The sequence below is a fragment of the Pan troglodytes genome, chromosome 1, assembly GCF_028858775.2.
Source record: "Pan troglodytes isolate AG18354 chromosome 1, NHGRI_mPanTro3-v2.0_pri, whole genome shotgun sequence".
Classification (NCBI taxonomy): Eukaryota; Metazoa; Chordata; class Mammalia; order Primates; family Hominidae; genus Pan; species Pan troglodytes.
In genome coordinates this window covers 14,516,087-14,532,226 of record NC_072398.2, presented here as the reverse complement: position 1 = coordinate 14,532,226, position 16,140 = coordinate 14,516,087, and the positions used below count along the sequence as shown (strand labels likewise).

The 16,140-nt window shown below is 43.4% G+C and overlaps 1 long non-coding RNA gene across 1 annotated transcript; it reads left to right on the top strand.

The window, feature by feature from the left end:
• The first annotated feature begins 39 nt into the window (after positions 1-39).
• Positions 40-14,797, top strand: LOC104004791 (uncharacterized). The gene is made up of 4 exons (XR_677833.2): positions 40-424; positions 9,117-9,355; positions 9,999-10,124; positions 14,007-14,797. It is a non-coding gene; the product is annotated as an uncharacterized LOC104004791 (long non-coding RNA).
• The last annotated feature ends 1,343 nt before the right edge of the window (positions 14,798-16,140 follow it).

Here is a 16,140-nt window from a genome sequence, read left to right as displayed (position 1 = left end):
TTCAGCTGCATCCTGGGATGAGAAAACACATGGGACAGAGCCATAGCAGACTCATAGCCTACGTGTATCATGAGCAAGAAATACATTGATGATGTAACAACTGAGATTTTGGGGGATTGTTTGTTATGCAGTGAAGCTGACTAATACAGTTACACAAGATTTTGCTGAGATTTGCACAGATAAAACAAGGGAGGATGTGAGTGCAAGAAGATGTTATACTTCACAGTAAGGGCTAGTTTCCAAACATGAAAGAACACATAGCTTATGTAACATGACATTTGTTGGAGAATATGCCCTAGAAAATCATGATATCACAGATATACACTAAATATCTGAAGGAGATTACAGAGAAAACATTTCCAGCAGAGGAGTTCTTTAATATAGACAGAGCTTGTTTCAGAATTGGTATCTTCCTGAATATTTGGTTTGTGTATATATTTTTACATATATATGTGTAATTACTCAAACATAGTATCATTTTAAATTTGTATTCTCTAAACCCCATTTTTAATGAGTTCTTGATCTTGCCAACTAAGGTTCTGTTAATATTTTTCAGAAGTGTACGACAGGTTACAGAGTATAGCTCTGCACGCCAGTAGGTTTAGTAATAAGTGTTTATTGAATGTAAATACTACAAGGAGAAAACTGGAGCACCATGATAAAACTTGAGCTTAGAATAGTACCTGGTATAGAGTAGATGCTAAAAAATACTTATTGATTGACTGAGTAAATTACAATACTGTAGAGTTTAGGTAAGATAAGGGGTAACTTTGTCCTGAGGTTTGTTTGCTGTTTATTTAATTATGAATTCTCTCCCTTCTCATTCCGTAAAGACTCTGGGTCAACTCACTCTGGAGGATGTGCCTCATACAAGTCACTTTCTTTTTCTTTGTTTTCCTACACAGAAAGTGGGAATCGTAAGAGTGAGAAGAAAATGTTTAAAATGTTTGGAGAACTTTTGCGCTTCATAACTGTATTCCCTTGCCCCTTTTCCCCGCTTGTTGAGTATTTGTGGCTTATTGCTGTTGTCTCTGTGATTGATTCAGAGTCCACTCTGATGACTCCTGTTCTGCTCTCTGTCTTATGCTGTGCTGGGCATGCCTATGAGTGGAAGACCCCAATTCATGGTCTCGAAAGCTGTGTTGGAGGACAATGAATGGGGAGAATGCAGTCTTGGAAATTTGGAAATAGGTGGGATCCAAAGAGCACCCCAATATAGCATTTGCTTATTGTTCATAAAATAGTTGTTGAATGCATGAATATATACTTTTTGAGACTGTAGAGATGCTTGTAGGAAGAGCAGCTGAACACCTGGCGAGGATAGCGATTATTTGCATGTGTCCAGCTGTGTGCCTGTGCCAGGGCTAAGTCTCCTAGGAAACCAGAGTAGCACCACATTGTGAACCTGATGTCATGACGGTGGCAAGCAGTTTAGTTTCCTGCCTCCACCAGAGTGAGGGCATACTTGGTGTTAGTAAATTTCATAAATGTAACATTTTAGGTATTAAATAGATTTTAATTAAATAAATTATGTATTTCTGAAATTAAATAATTAACAATAATAAACCTCCTCATTTACCCTCAAATATTGAGGTAGTAAGAGAAGAGTAATCATTTAGGTTTATGCCTTTCTGGGTATCAGTATTTAAGAGCACCCAGGAATAGCTGAAGTTGTCTTTTCTCTGTCTGAACCCCCTCCAGTAACTTGCATGCCCTGTAAAGGCAGAAATTACGCATGCCTGGTTCACTGCTGGGTCCTCAGTTACTACCTGGGTTCCTTCTTGTTACAGGCACTAATACAGACTCGATGACTGCTTGATGAGCTGTACTGAGAGGGCCCAAAGCCATGACAGGCCAAGCCCACATCACTGCTTGGCAGGAGCCGCTCCTAAGTCAGTGTTGCCCTGGGGAATCTGAGAAAACACCTAGGTGGATAAATTAGTACATTTCTGGCCAAAGGGCCTCTCTGAAATCTCACACAAATTAGTTGCAGAAAAAGAGCACTTAAGGTGACTCATGCCTGTAATCCCAACAACTTGGGAGGCTGAGCCAGGTGGATCTCTTGAGGTCAGGAGTTCAAGACCAGCCTGGCCAACATGGCAAAACCCTGTCTCTACTAAAAATACAAAAATTAGCCAGGCGTGGTGGTGTGCGCCTGTAGTCCCAGCTACTCAGGAGGCTGAGACAGGAGAATCATTTGAGCCCAGGAGGTGGAGGTTGTGGTGAGCAGAGATCACACCACTGCACTCTAGCCTGGGTGACAGAGCAAGACTCTGTCTCAAAAAAAAAAAGAGAACATTTGATATTTAATGTTAAACATGGACAGATATCTATAATATTAATAAGACCTTCCATTTGTTGAGCAATACTATGTTTTAAACACTGACATTAATTCATTTAATGCTCACAGCCACTCTATGAGGTCTTGTGGTAGGCTGTCTCTGCGATGGCCCCTGTTGATCCTCACCTCCTAGCATTCACTTCCTTGTATAATCTCTTCTCCTTGAGTGTGGACTGGATTCATATACTTGTCTTGAATGAGTAGAGTATGTCAAAATAATAGGATGTCCCCTTCAAGATCAGATTGTAAAAAGTCTGTGGCTTCTGTCTTTGGTGCTCCAGCTGCCATGCCATGAGCCACCCTGTAGAGAGGTCTATATGACAAAGCACTGAGGGAGACCCCCAGCCAACAGCCAGGGAGAAAGTGGAACCCTCAGTCCAACCGACTCCATTGGATGCAATCCTGTTGGCAACCACGTGCATGGACTTGGAAGAGGATCCTGACACAGTCACACCTTCAGATGGGACTGTAGCCTCAGACAGTAGTTGGACTGCAACCTCATGAGATACTTTGAGCCACAAGCTCCTGGCTGAGTCTTGCTTGGCTTCATAACCCACAGAAGTTGTGGCTAATACATGTTTACTGGTTCAAGCTGCTAAGTTTTGGGATAATTTATCATACAGCAATAGATAACGAATATAGGTAGGTACAGGTATTATTTGCATTTTACAGAAGAGGAAACTGAGGTTTAGAGAGGATGGAAATGATGGAGCCAGGATGTGGACCTTCAAATATGACTCCAAGGACTGCACAATTGATAACAAGAATCAGTTTTGGATAATGTTAAGCATATTACTGTTGTTCAGTCCAGGTTGGTACTGTGCAGAAACTACGTGCTTCCAGACTCTAGAAAAGCTAACATGAGCAGAAAAAAGGATAGTTTCCTCCCAAGCCAGGTAAAGATTTTAAAGGATACACAAGAAAAAAATTATAGATCATACAGGCAACAACAGAGCATTAACATTCCATTTCTAACAAAGATGATCTTAGTATTAGTCAGAGTTCTCCAGAGAGACAAGACCAATAGGAGATAGATGGATGGATAGATGGATGGATGGATAGATGATAGATAGATAGATAGATAGACAGATAGATAAGAGAGGATTATTAGGGGAATTGGCTCATATGATTATGGAGGCAGAGAAGTCCCATGACAAGCCACCCACAAACTGCATGCCTGTAGTATGGCTCAGTCCAAAAGCCTCAGAACCAGAGAAGCCAATGGTGCAACTCTGAGTCTAAGGCCAAAGGCCTGAGAACCCAGGGTGTCCTGGAGTCTAAAGGCTGAAAAGCCTGGAGTTCTGATATCCAAGGGCAACAGAAACAGGGTGTCCCAGGTCCAGGAGAAAGAAAGAAAGATTTCTCCTTTCCTCTGCCTTGTTGTTCTATGTGGGCCCCCAGCTGATTGGATGGTGCCCGCCTACATTGAGGGCAGATCTTTCCCACTCGGTCCACTGACTCACATGCCAGTCTCCTCTGGAAACACCCTCACAGACACACCCAGATTTGAGGCTTTACCAGCTCTCTAGGTATTCCTTAATCCAGTTAAGACCTAAAATTAACTATCACAGCTTCCCTGCCTTCCAGTCCACCACTCAAAAATAACCATTCTCAGCAGTTCCTTCTGTTCTCTATTGCCTCAAAATTATGCAAAACACAGCAAATGTGGATGTACATTTGCATATATAAAAATATTGTGTGTGTGTGTGTGTGTACGCATATAAATGTACAGTTGACTCTAGAGCAACAGGAGCGTTAGGGGCACCGATCCCCCAGCACAGTTGAAAATCTGCATATAACTCTTGACTCCCCTAAAACATAACTACCAAAAGCCTATTGTTGATCAGAAGCCTTGCCAATAACACAGTCAAGCAACACCTATTTTATATGTTACATGTCTTAGATTCTGTATTCTTAGAAAAAAGTAAGCCAGAGAAAAGAAAATGTTATTAAGAAAATCATAAGGAAGAGAAAATCTACTTACCATGTGTCAAGTGGCAGTGCATCATCCTAAAGGTCCTCATCCTCCTTGTGTTCATGTTGAGTAGGCTGAGCAGTGGGGAGGAAGAGGAGGGATTCGTCTTGCTGTCTCAGGGGTAGCAGAGGTAGAAGAAAATCTGTGTATAGTGGACCTGCACAGTTCAAGCCCATGTTGTTCAAGGGCCAATTGTGTACACAACACCACACACACGCACACACACACACACACGAATGTGCACAAAAATTTGGGATCATGGTTATTTCTATTATTTATTGCTACATGACAAATCACCCCCAAACATAGTGGTCTAAAACAGTAGCAAGTGTTTCCCGGCTAATTTTTTGTGTTTTTAGTAGAGACAGGGTTTCACCGTGTTAGCCGGGATGGTCTCGATCTCCTGACCTGGTGATCTGCCCGCCTCCATCTCCCAAAGTGCTGGGATGTGTTTTGGTATAATTTTGTCAAGGTAGTAGTAGTCTAAATTCAAGCAGTGGAATTCCAGGATCAAAGGGAACATACATTGAAAATTACAATTGCTATTGTTAAATTGCTCTCAGATGAGTCTATTAATATTAGCAACATGACCACCAGTTAACAGTCCCCATAACAATATTTGTGAGTTCCTTTCTCCACATATCTTCACAGGCACTAATTATTTTTGCTAATTAGGTGAACACTTTATAATTTTTGCCAATTAGGTGAACAATGGCATCCTGTTATGATTTGGATATGCATTCTTAATTTCAAGTAAATGTGCTTATCACACATTTGTGTGACTTTCCTTATAAGCTGCCCATTCATATTCTTTGCCCAATTTTTAATTTATTGATTCATGCCAGCTTTTCTTTATTGGTTTGTACCAGTTTTTTATAATTTAAGAAAATTAACCCTGTGTTTCTCATATACGTTGCAAGTATTTGCCCTGATTGTCACATTTTTAAAGGTAATTTTGTCATACAAAAGTATGTATACTTTTATGGCATTAAATTTATAATTTTTTAAATCTGTGGCTTCTACACTAGAAAGGACTTTGCTATACAGAGATGATCAATAAACACACCCATGATTTTTTAAATCTTATGGTTTCAAATTTTACCTTTAAATTTTTTATACACATGGAATTTATTAAAGAGTGTGGTAAGAACGAGCTTAATTTATTTTTTTAAGTGGCTAGCCACTGGTTCCAACACCGTTTGTTGAATAGCCCTTCTTTTCACCTCTTACAAGCAGCCTTTACTACTTTCACCTGATCCACCCTCATCAAGTGTCTACTGCCTACCCCTTTGGGTAGATGATGACAATGACCTAGGATTAAGGCAGAAGCTACTGTTCCTATAAAGAGAAGGCCCTTTATATAACTTCTTACCACAAGCATATACATGCCCTACCTTAGAGGCTAAGCTGATCTGTCCACTCACCCCCACCCCCAGCCTCTCTGAGATAATTTTCCTTATGCATATTTGGCAATTCTTGCCCACTTGTTTTGTTTTTTTTTTTTTTTTTTTTTTTTTTGAGACAGACTCTCGCTCTGTTGCCCAGGCTGGAGTGCAATTGCAATAGCACGATCTCGACTCACTGCAACCTCTGGTTCCTGGGTTCAAGCAATTCTCCTGCCTTGGCCTCCCAAGTTGCTGGGATTACAGGTGCCTGCCACTATGCCCGTCTAATTTTTTTTGTAATTTTAGTAGAGACAGAGTTTTGCCATCTTAGCCAGGCTGGTCTCAAACTCCTGACCTTAGGTGATCTGCCTGCCTTGGCCTCTCAAAGTGCTAGAATTACAGGCATGAGCCACAGCACCCGGCCAGCACTTGATCATTTTTGGGTCAGTGCTCTAGGCACAACCACTCTGTAAGTCACTTTCACAAAGTGTTCTTCAAGATTATTCATTTTCTCCTCAATAGATGCAGAAAAAGCATTTGACAATGTTCAACATTCTTTCTTGATTAAAAAGCCTCAACGCTTTAGGTATAGAAGGAAATTTCCTCAACATAATAAAGGCTGTTTATGAAAATCCTAGAGATAGCAACATAAGCAGTGGGAAAAATGGAAAGCTTTTCCTCTAAGATCCAGTACAAGGCAAGGATGCCCATTCTTGCCACTTCTATTCAACATAGTATTGGAAGTACTACCCAGAGCAGTCAGATAAGAAAAAAATATGAAGGGCATCTAAATCAGAAAAGAAGTAAAATTATCCCTTTTTATCAGTGACATGATCCTATATGTAGAAAACCCTAACAACTTCAAACACACAAAAAAACCTGTTTAAACTAATAAACGAATTCAGTAAAGTTGGAGAATACAAAATCAACATACAAAAATCAGTACCTTTCTTCACAACAATAATGACTTATCCAAAAAATAAACAATTTCACTAATAACATTAAAAAGAATAAAATAATTAGGAATAAATTTAACCAAGTAGCTGAAAGACCTGTACACTGAAAATTATAAAACATTGATAAAAGAAATTTAAGATGACACAAATAATGGAAAGAGATCCCATATTCATGGACAGAAAGAATTAATATTGTTAAAATGTTCATAGTACACAAAGTAGTATGAAGATTCAAAGCCATCCTTGTCAATATTCCAATGACATTTTTTACAGAACTAGAGAAATCAGTTCTAAAATCTGTATGGAATCACAGAAGACCCCAATAGCCAAAGTTATTAAGAAAGAAAAACAAAGTTGAAGGCATCATACTTGGTGATTTTTAAATTTTACTACAAATCTATAGTAATCAAAACAGTATGGTATTGACATGAAAACAGACACATAAACCAACAGAACAGAATAGACAGTCCAGAAATAAACCCAAACATATACAATCAACTAATTTTTGACAAGAGCACCAAGAAGGTACAATGAAGAAATCAGTCTCTTTAGTAAATCGTGATGGGAATGCAAGATATCCACATGAAAATGAATGAAATTAGACCTTATCTTACAACAGACACAAAAATCAACTTAAAGTAGATTAAGATGTAAGTTAAGACCTGAAACCATGAAACTCCTAGAAGAAAACAGGGGGAAAGCTCCTTGGCATTGGCCTTGGCAATGATTTTTTTTAATATTACATCAAAACCTCAGGCAACAAAAGCAAAAATAAATAAGTGGGACTATATCAAATTAAAAATTTTCCACACAGCAAGGAAAACAATCAACAAAATGAAAAGAATAGAGCCTATGGATTGTGAGAGAATATTTGTGTACCATATATTAGTAATTGCTGTTTTTGCCATTACTTTTAATGGCATTAATGGCAGTTTCTGCCATTATTTTAATGGCAAAAGCCACAATTCCTTTTGCACCAACATGATATTTGATACAGGGTTAATATACAAAATATATAAGGAACTCACACAACTCAAAAGCAACAACAAGAACAAATAACCCAGTTAAAACATGGGCAAAGCACCTGAACAGACATTTCTCCAAAGAAAACATAAAAATGGCCAGCAGGTGTATGAAAAGGTGCTCAGCATCACTAATTATCGGAGTAATGCAAATCAAAACCACAATGTGATATCACCTGACATCCATCAAGATGACTATTACCAAAAAGAAGAGATGACAAGTGTTGGACAGGGTGCGGAGAAAAGGGAACCCTTATACATTATTGGTAGGAATATAAATCGGGACAGTCATTATGGAAAAAATTGCCGGGGTTTCTCAAAAAAAAAACTAAAAATAGAGCTACCTACCATATGACTCAGCACTCTCTGTGCTGGATATATGCCCAAAGGAAATTAAATCAGTACCTTACAGAGATACCTGCTCTCCCATGTTCATTGCAGTATTATTCACAATAGCCAAGATATTGAAGCAACCTAAGTGTCCATCAACTGACGGATGGATAAAGAAATTGTTCATCACAGGGATTTGGTAAAAGCAGCTTCCCTGTGTTAGCACAACTTATTGAGGGATTGTAAAGGTCAGCCAAAGGAAAGGATACAATCATGATCTAACTCAGACCACAGACCAGTATGGCTTGAACATTTTCCTTAATCAGTATGCTTTTATGCACATACACACACACACACACACACGCATATGCACATATATATACATATAGTGGAATATTACACAGCCTTTAAAAAGTAGATATTGCCATTTTTGACAACATGGATGAACCTGGAGGACATTATGTTAAGTGAAATAAGCCAGCCACAGAAAGAAAAATACTGTGATTCATCTTATATGTGGAATCTAAAAAAGAAGTTAAATAAGTAGAAAAGAGACAGTAGAATGGCTGTTACTGGGGATGGGAGAGGGAGAAGTGGGGAGAGGTCAAAGGGTGCAAATGTAGGATAAATAAATCTAAAGGTATGGTGTACAGCATAGTTAATAATATTATATTGTATACTGGAAATTCGTGAAGAGAGTAGATTTTAGGTGTTCTTATCATACACACACAAAAAATAACTATGCGAGATGATGAATATGTTAATTTGCTTGACTGTAGTAACGATTTCACTCTGTATATATATGTCAAAACATCATGTTGTATGCCTTAAATATAGACAATTTTGTTAAAAAGGGAAAAACTACCAATGAATAAAATGGAATTTTAAAAACACCATTTGTCTCTGTAGAGTTAAATCGCTGTAGGAGTTGATATTGACGTGACCCTTCTCTTTGTGAAGGCACATGGCACTTCGCACTGTGTCATGAATCCTTTTGGTTTGGTGGGGTGGGTACCCCCAACCTCTATTTATGTGATAAATTTAGGATTATACTGAAGGTCCCTTTACCTCATGATTGTTTTTGTTTTTTTCAATTGCCTAATCTAGGCTGCTTGGAAAAAGTTATGTTGGTGCCGGGATTCAGCCCTTGCCTGGACAGAGGTGGCCGCTAGAGTCATTAGCATGGACACTGGCACCAGTGACTACATAGGTCCCAGGATCGTAGCCAGCGACCTGAGGTGCCGCCGGAGACCACTTGAGAGGTGCAGAGACTGTAGGCCAGCCCCTCATTCTTGTCTGAGACAGTGATGCCCTCCCCACTCAGTAATTATGCACAGCTAGCAGAGGTGGGAGCTGGGTTCTCCCACACCCTGCAGCAAATCGGAAATCCCAGGGTGAGGACAGGAGGATAGAGTTGTTGTGCCAGCTCAGCACCCACTCCTCTTGTGTGCCCAGGCAGGCTGCTGAGATCCCCCAGCATTCTGGGCTGGGCAAGAACTCAGATTTCCACCTGAGGTTGGAGAAGCTTCAGAGTTCAGCCCCTGACCAGCAGAGTCCTGGGAGAGAGGGCAGTGCTTGCAGATAAAATCTCAGCCAGTGGGGCTGTGCAGGTGGCCCCAAGGCCTCTGGCTCCACAGATAAGAATCAGAAGCACAGCCACCTCAATTAGAAAGCAATTTGAGTTATCACGCTAATTAAAGGGGTCTGCAGGCACAAGACCTGACTAGATCTAGATCCCTAACGTTAACAAAAATCAGATGGTTGAGAATAAGAATTTCACATAAATAGAAATATGAAAGTACGATGTGCAACTGAGAAGTTGCCATGATTTTTTCTTTTCAGGCTGTGGATAATTTCCATCATCAGATACATTATTTCTGATGGGGGAGGGGTGGGGGTGTGTGAATAGGGCCACTGACTTTTTTGTTCATTTAAAATCACTATAATTTGCTGAAGAAGGTTGAATGACTCCTACATTTTTTAAGGCAGCTCTGAAATGAATGGCTTCATTTAATCACAAAAGAAGGAATACCAGCAAGACCACCCAGGCCCCAGCTCCGGTTTTTCCTGAAGAATTTGGCCGCATCTCCCTTTTTGAAGGCAGAGTTTCATCTTGTAAGTATAAGATTCCTTTGTTTCTTTGATGATCCTAAAGCACTGGTGTCATCTGAGGGAAATGACCTTTTAGGTAACAACACCAGCTATCACTGGGGGCTTTCCATGTAAGAGGACCACACTGAAGTCACAGGCTATGAAGCTGTCCTATAAGAGGCAGGTGAGGCTCCCTGGGCAGGTAACAGGTGGGGAAGAGGCATCCAGGCACATGTCGTGCTGTGGTTCACAAAAGGTGCGACCACCACTATCTACAAGAGGCTGACAAAAACTATTTTGCAAAAAGAGAACCATGACTGTTTGGATCTTGGAAAGTTTAAGGGTCCTCCTCCCCTCCCCAGGCGGCCATGAGCATCTGAGGCCGGCGCCTGTGGCAAGACGTAGCAATGAGCCACCAGGTCCCTAAGGTACTACGTTGCATTTCTCAATCTGACTTTGTTTAGTTTGGGGAAAACATTTTTTCGGTCCTGAAAAAAAAATCACTGTGGTTTCTCTCTTACTCCCGCCCTCTGTAATCGCCACTTGCAAGAGTTTCACCATTTTCCCAGAAAACCAAAAAAATGAGGATGCTGGGCAGACATTCTTTGTTTCTTTTCTTCCATCTCCCTCTGCCCCAGGCCGTCTCGTCTGCCCACTGTCCCTACACCTCCTTCCTTCACGCTGGGCTCGCCTCTTTCTCCTTACCAGATTTCCTTTTCGGAATCCAGCTCAACCCTCACCTTGGTAAATAACGCCTCAGTAGACTTAGAGGTAGCCCTGGTCCTTCCGCCCATACGGTGCCAGCACACCCTTGGCCCCATCACAGGCTCAGGCTCAGCCAGCTGCGGGCAGTTCACTGCTTCCTCTCTGCAGCACCCCCTGGTCATCCTGCTTGATGTTTCCCTTCTCCCTGTGGGCACTTGTAGCTTATCAACTCACTCATCAACCAACAGCTCCTGAGCTCCCACTAAGGATCAATTGCACTGTGCAATATTATTTTGCACCCGCCCTTTTGGAAGCCTTCTAACGTCATTTCACATGCATAGGCACGCAGGCTTCTCTCCTCCACCACATGTTGTCAACTGACCTATTCCTGTCCTTTCTACTCCCTTTACCAGGGTGGTGTCAGGAGTGAGTAGCACATTAGTCAAAGCCCCTGGATTCTCTTAAACGGTTCTGCTACTGACTCACTATGTGAGTGTAGACAAGTCACTTCCCTTTCTCAGCCCTAACTTCTCCAGCCATAACATGCTCTCTGTAGTCTGGAAAGAGCACAGCTACAATGAATGGGATGTCCTCTATACACAGGGCAACTCCATAATTCATTGTCCAGCTTTCACTTTCGAGAACAACAGGGGGTGTTTTCATGTGTATAACAGGACAGGCTTAAACAGGTTTGTACCTGGCAAACCCAGGGCGTACGGGGCATGCCAGTTTCTGGGATCTCAGGTAAAAATGGGGATAGGAGCAGGCATTCCTCAGCTTATCACCTCCTAGTTCACAGAGATAGAACATCAGCAGCTTGCTGTAGTCTGAGCTATTAGGTTTGCTCTAGGGAAGGAGGCAAGAAATTCAGTCTATCTTTCATACGTTTCCAACCTGTGTGCAAAAACAATCAGACATAACTCTCCAACACCCACAGGGTGATCTGAGACATGGTGGGTAAAGATGAGCAAAACTGTTAGAGCAACAAAGAAGGCTCTTATCTGTGCATTATAAGTCCCAGCCTCAAACATGCCATGCCATGCCATGCCATGCCCCTCTGAAATTTAAACCACCCTGATACCAAGCACTTGCCTATTTCGGGTGTCTAAAATAACACCTGGCCAAGTCAATTAAGTTGGGCCCAGAGGAAGAGCTAACAGGACCCCAGCATGGCTCTAAGGGGTCTTAGTAACTTGTGAGAATTCAGAAGTGGAAGTGTTTGCATATAAGAGCTACATCTGGGCCTGCAGCTCTCAGGGCCCTTGACTTAATTCCTTCTGGGGAGGAATATCCAGGCAGGAATAGAGAATCAGGATGTAGCATGCAACCACGATGAGGAATCAGCAGAAACAGAGCCACCCATGCTTGGCTCAGAAACCAGATACCAGGCGCTAGGCAGGAATTCGCCCCTGGGAAGCTGTTGCTTAATCCTCTAGTTCCTCAGGCTCCTGGCCTCCTTGACAAAGGCCAAGCCAAACAGGGATCCCAGGTGAGGCCAGGCTGCCCAGCCAGTGCCAGCTCATTCAGGATTAGACTAGGGCTGGGAGGAGCCCAGGCAAACCTTCAGGATGTCAGGCACTGAACAGAATCCCAGAGGTAGGCAAGTTTCTGCAGCTCCAATAATTCAGTGGAAAAGTGCTAATTTCCCAAAAGCCTTTCATCACAAGGCCCAAGTAGTCTTTGGCCTGAGTCTAGCTAGAACCACTGGGATCTGGGATGAAACTGAGCAATTGCAGGTCTTGCTGGCCAGTGAAGAGAGGTTTGGCTACAACTGGGTCCCAGTTGACCGGGTCACAAGGATCAGCCAGTTTCTAGGTGCAGAGCTGGGATCCATGGCCTTTGCCCCTAAGCAGCCCCACTGATACCTCCAAGGAACTGTTTTAGTATAAAAGGGAGGGGGAAGGGAAAAGTTTATTCCATTATCGAAGGTGGAGGGTAGGGAGAAGAAGAACAGGAGATGGTTGTCTGAGTGTATTTATTTTCTTCTAAAATGTAAACTGAACTGGAAATGCCTACAGAAACACACAGGCACTTTGATCATCAGCCCACTGGGTGGGCAACATGTCTAATCTCTGCTCTGCCCTGCACATTGCAGGCATCTCCACCGTGGTGGTGGCCACATTTATTGGCTTTGTGACATTCACCAGGGCTTCCTTCTTATTAAAAATGCATGGGCTGCAGCTATTTGGAAGGACACCAGATATATTCACTCTAGGTAGAAAATATTTCTCCTTTCTCCAGGAACCCAAATGAAGCACCCCAGATGTTGGGGAATACAGAGAAGTGAGTGGGCAGAGAGTCTGTGGTGGCAGAGGTGGGACACAGAGCCGAGCTGTCCCCAGGTTAGGTGTCTCAGATGAAGGAAGTCCCCCAGACTGCATTTCCTCCTGGAGTGATTCTGCCGTTATTGACTGTGATGGTAAATAACTGACTGTGTATTTTCCATTTATTTACTCCCATATATTCTCCACTTTAATGCAGGGAGGTAAGATTAGGGAGTTGGCCCATTTCGTCCCTTTGATTTCTTGTCACTCAGCCCCAAATGCAGAAGCTCAGTGGACAAGCTGCTCCCAGGGAATGACAAACAGCTTGAACATTCCAAGGGAGTAAAAGTTGATGGTGGCAGGTGAGAGGCCAGTGGGGGAGGAAAGAACCGGTCCTGAGGAGGCTCCTCCTCAATTCTGTTCAGTTTTTAAAACTGGAGTTTTTTCCTTTTAGTTCCTTCCCTTGGCCTTGAGGCTGTCCCAGTAGACACAGGGAGGTTGGGGCAGGGCTGGAGCCCTGCGGATGCTCTGATGAGTGAGAATGAGTCACCCGCTCAGGCCTCTTTCTGCTTAAGCAGAGGTAAAGGCCCAGCTTTGTAGTAGCCGGAGTGTGAGGATCCCTCGCACTGATCTGCGTACAATGGGCCGCCGGCAGGCCCAGAGACCCTCAAGTCTCATCCCCAGTGGTCTACCGAGCTGTGCACGGCCAGCTTCCCTGAATTCACTCCAAAGTCCCAGCCAAGCCCCCTCTGTGTATTACAGGTAGTTAGGCATGAAAGGGGCAGGAGAGAGGTCTCTCCATCACCCACTAGAAATCTCGGGTGATGATTCGGCAATGATCGCATCGCTTCTCTAAAGATGACAATTCCACCGCACCAGAAGAGACCATTTCCTGATGGTCCGCACCTGTTAACATCAAAATGTTAATTGAATGCAGGCCCCAGGGAGAAGCAACTTCCTGGGCATGCGTGTTAAGAGACAAAAAATGATGACGTTTGATGACCACTCCACCAGAAAAGGGAAAAAAGCCTGAGGGGCCTGCGTGGACCTCCCTAAACACACTGCGCATGCTCCATTCCAAAGGGTATGGCGAGCACTGCGCATGCGGGAAACCCGCCCTGTAAGGGAAGAATCCTGGGAAAGAGGCAAGCCTATGAAGTCCCAGGATCAAGGTTAAAGACCCTCTTTTTTACTGTCTTCTTGTGCTCTCTTTTCTCTCTTGGACCTTCAGGCGCCTGCTTGGGTCTCTTTCAAGCGAATTTTGCTTTCTTTCCTGTTCTAAAGCCTTTTAACTAAACTTCCACTCCTGCTCTGAAACTTGCTCTCTTTTTCTGCCTTAACGCCCCTCAGTCGAATTCTTTCTTCTGAGGAGGCAAGGACTGAAGTTGCTGTGGACCCATAGGGATTCGCTGTTGGTAACTCGGGGTAACTCGGGTCTCTTCCACTGCTGACCTATGTAGCAAGTCCTGTCTTCGGGTTGGCAGGCACCACGGCTGACACCACATGCGCAGAGAGAGGGGAAAGACCAAGAAGTGACTCATGACATCACCCTCGTCTCTGGAAGACAAGATGTTGGTCTCCTCAGGTGCCCTGCAGTCTTCAGTGTTGGCTGCAGCCACAGCCCCTGCAATGCAGACCAGGATGAGGGAAGGCCGCTGGAAGAGGCCTACAGCATTTTTTATTAGTAAATCCAGAGGGCGTGTTATATAAAGTGTAAGACAACCACCACTGCATGCATTTATTCATTCACTCATTCAGTAAGGAATTTTCCATTTCTTTATAAATGAGTAAAAGGTACAGGCTGGGTGGCCTTGGCCAGTATCCGATTAATGAAAGACAGATTTGAATAAAAATGTGTAAGGTCTCAAATACCAGGTTACTTACTGCTTTAGATGGTATTCAGAGGGGAGCCATTGAAAGTTTATAATGAGAAGGAAAACAAACATGATTTTCTGGTTCCTAATACTTTCCCATGGACAGTAACAATTTGCCTACAGATTGAGCAAACCATGGTGTTCTGTAAGATGCCTGGATTGTTCTGAGCACCAGGACGCTGGCTGCAAGGTGTGGGGCCCTTCCTCCACCGGGGTCTGTCCCGGTGCCTGGGCGAGCTGTGGCAGGGTCTTTCTGGCGGTCCACCCAGTGCCCTGTGGCAGGCGATCAGGAAGCAGAGGCAGAGCAGCTGGGGGAGGACTGGGATGACTGAACCTCTCCTGCTTAGGTTCAGGGGCCCTCCCTTCAAGGTGCGGCCTGTGTGAGACACGCATCCACAGCCTGGTAACCAAAACTGGCACACCCAGCACAGTCACCTCCATGGCAGCACATGACCTAGATCAGCCAGTCAGCAGCTCTTACTGGGGAGCTCCTAGGTCCAAGTGCATGTGCAGCATGACAGGGAGGGGGGCTTACCTACATTGAATTAGCAAAGTGAGATATACACACATGAGAAGTTCCAGAAGTAGCAAAGGATCACGGATGGTTGCAGAAGCTGAGTGGGGTGGAAGGAAGGACTTGGAGAGGAGATGGCACTGGAGCTGGGAGTTGAGGGAGAACTAGAGTGAAATTAGGAAACACGAAGATGAGAGGGTGTTTTGGGCACGGTGATAAAAAAGGAGTGGGAGAACACGTGTGAGGTATGCTCCAGAGAAGTGAACACTCACTATGGCAGAGCCCATTTTGGGAGCGGGTGCCGTTCATTTGCCATTAAGGTGGCAAAGCTAGCTTTAAACCAGCCTTTCGATGTTTCTGAAAGTCAGGCTGAAGGTTTGGACGGTCTTCAGAGAAGAACCATGGAAAGCTTTTGGCAAAGAAACCAGATTCAGCGAGACGGTGTTGATGGAGAATTCAGTCTGTGCCAGGGATTGTGTTAGGGACTGGGGGTTCGACCGTGTTAAGACACGGTCTCTGTCTTTAGAGAGTATCTAACTGGGGGAATATGACACATAAGAAACAGATATTTTTGGTTTAACGTGATAAGGGCTGTGGTAAAAATATTCAGAGCAAGTTGTTGCAGCTTAGGAGAAGGGCAGGACACCTGGTTTTGTGGAACACAGGGAGGGAAGAGGAGGGAG